Source organism: Otolemur garnettii, unplaced genomic scaffold (assembly GCF_000181295.1).
Source record: "Otolemur garnettii isolate 467f Iridium unplaced genomic scaffold, OtoGar3 scaffold00113, whole genome shotgun sequence".
Lineage (NCBI taxonomy): Eukaryota > Metazoa > Chordata > Mammalia > Primates > Galagidae > Otolemur > Otolemur garnettii.
The window spans coordinates 4,293,908-4,296,593 of NW_003852508.1; the positions used below are offsets into that span (position 1 = coordinate 4,293,908).

At 47.7% G+C, this 2,686-nt stretch overlaps 1 protein-coding gene across 2 annotated transcripts in view; it reads left to right on the forward strand.

Moving 5' to 3' along the window:
- LOC111727580 (phosphatidylinositol 3,4,5-trisphosphate-dependent Rac exchanger 2 protein-like) overlaps nt 1-2,686 on the forward strand; it is a 76,230-nt gene that overhangs the window by 69,585 nt on the left and 3,959 nt on the right. The gene's annotated exons all lie outside the window — the stretch shown is intronic.

A 2,686-nucleotide genomic window follows, 5' to 3' on the forward strand; every position in this document is an offset into this window, starting at 1 on the left:
ACATTCGCAGTTCAATATCATCATAAGAAGGACTCCAGCCTACCTGTAATATAAATGAACACAGCTAACAGCCATCAGAGAAGCGTTTTCAGTTTGATTTCTCCGGTAGTTAAGGCAGGCAGTCATGTAACTTAAAGTGTGGTGAAACCAAATAATTTCTTTTACATTTGATTGCTTTTATGCATTTGCATTTTAACAAAAGGTAGGCTGCTCCAAACACTGTAACGGACAAACCTTGTAAGCTTCTGTTTAGAAAGCCGTCACCAGGTGAGAATGAGGGCTGCAGCACTTAGCAAGTTATATTTCATTCTGAAAAACCATGTGGGCAGTGAAAGTGCTTTCTGAAAGGAAAACATATTTTCTTCCTGGAAATGGATGGACCGCTCATCTTCTAATTGCATTTATCTGTGGTGCTGACTCGTAACTCTATTTAATCCTCACATTTTGTCAATGTCAAATCAACTTGCATACTTGATTAGATCAGACTCGAAGACTTTCTATTGCTAAAGATTCATCTTACATAAACATTCTCTCTTCAGCACATTGGGAGACATGGTATGTTTGGGTAAAAGACCCACCGAAGTGTTAAAATTCCAATAAGAAAACAAGAGAATGGCTCAGCAAGGTGTTCTTAGCTAGAGCTTATAGACACTAAGGAACAGCACCGGATCGATAAACCAATATGCAAGCTGAGCGCAGAAGAGAAACTGATGAACTCACTTTTCTGTAAATTGGGTTATGTTGAAAGTACTTGAAATGAAACGTGATAAAATGAGCCAGCTATAAACTTGATGTATTTTACAGGGAGTGATAGCCCCGAGAGAAATATCAAGAGCAACTTTTAAAATTAGTTTGTTCCTTAATTCATTGTACAAATATTTATTGAGGCCCTAAGAAATGCAAAGCATGCTGTGCCCCGTGGAGAATATAAGCCTGAGAGACCCCCAAGGAGCTTCCAGTCAGAGAGCTGAGGGGAGGGAAACTGATCACGGGAAAAGTAGAAAGTGAGGAACCCCTGGGAGGGTGCAGAGAGGGCGCCGAGGAGGAGAGAGGAGCAGCAACCTCCCCACCGGGACCCTGACTCCTGCCCCACAGACAGTGAGGTAAAGAACACCTGTGGCTCCAAAGGCCACCCCATCTCTGGGGAAAGGTGTGGGGATGCTTCTAGAAACATCTTCACAGAGGTAAAATTTGCGTCTCTACTTGAGATAGTATTTTATTCCAAATCCCCAACCCATAGTTTTTCTTTCAGCATCCATGTCTTTCTTTTTAAAAATTCACTCGGGAAACATGTTGAGTTTCTGCTGTGTCCATAGATGACAGGCCCCTTGTTAAAAGCTGGGGGTGAAGACACAATCCCCTCCCCCGTCACTGAGCTGTAACAGAGCAACAGTTGAATAGAGTGTGAAGACAGCATACAGTGTGTGATACGAACTGTGGTAGAAATAGGCACAGACTGTCATGAGAACACAAAGAAAGGGCAGGATGCGGGGTAAGGACGGAGAGGGGAGGCTGGGCAGCCTCCTGACCCCGCGGCATGGTGATCAGTGCCCCAGGTGAGCAGCAGGTGCAACAGTACCAAGGCCCCGAGAACACAAGACATTCTGGGGGCTCGACCTAGATCTCGATGACAGGTGGCTGGCTGTGACTGAAGCATGATGCAGAGGGAGGCTGGAGATGTAGGCAAGGGCCAGGTCAGAAAGGACTTGCAGGGGTCCTGAAGAGCTTTGATTTTAACTTGAGAACAATAGGAGTAGGGAGATGTTGTAAAGCAGTCTTCCTCGCTAGAAGAGTTGAATTTTAGAATTTTTCCCAGGCAACATTAGGAGGGTCCTTTTGAGGACAGCCAAAACTGGACACAGGAGCTTAAGAGGAGATTATGGTAGTGCTGAGGACCAAGATAAGAGGATGTGTTAGGAGGAGGTTAGGCAAAAGGGAGATTCGAGGCTGTCCACCAGATGGCTGGCTTGGGTAACAGGAAGCTAATGGTTCTGGCCATGCAGACACAGAGAGGAAAGTGCACACACAAGGACAAGAGGGGGAGCTCAGCTCAGGGCTACTGTGACTTGGGTCCGTGGGACATGCACGAGAAAGGACATGCCTCATGGGCAGGTGAATGTGCTGGTCTCAAGCCCAGCAAAGAAGGATGGTGGCGCTGTAGCCTGGGAGCCATGCAGAGTCAGGAGGCAGGGAAGACCTAGAAGGAATTTGGTTACTGAGGTGAGTGGTCAGAGAGATGACAGGAGGCCAGCCCCGCCCCCGGAGATGCCACACTGAAGGGAGCAAAGGAACAGGGCTGCAGAATCTAACACGAGCCCCTGGAGGAGCCGATCAGCAGAGACGGCTGATCCAGAGTTCAAGGAGGAAGACCTGGCCACCGGCACACCACAGAAAGCACGAACATAATAACTTGGGGGATGAGAAGGCTGAAGAGCAGGGCGTTGGAGTCCAGTAATTCTCAGGCACAGTGGTGCTGGGCAGTGGCAGGATCAAGCCTGCACTCAGGGGGCTGTTTCCTGGACCTCATGGGCTCCAGAGCACTTTGCACCCTCCTGTAGCCATGTGTGTCTGAAGGATGTGTCGGGAGCTGCTTTGGCATTGGGATGTCAAGATGGAGGAGAAGCACTTCATGTACCCAAGGAGTTTGCAGCCTAATAGAGTAAAAAGACAAAATAATTTTGGGTGG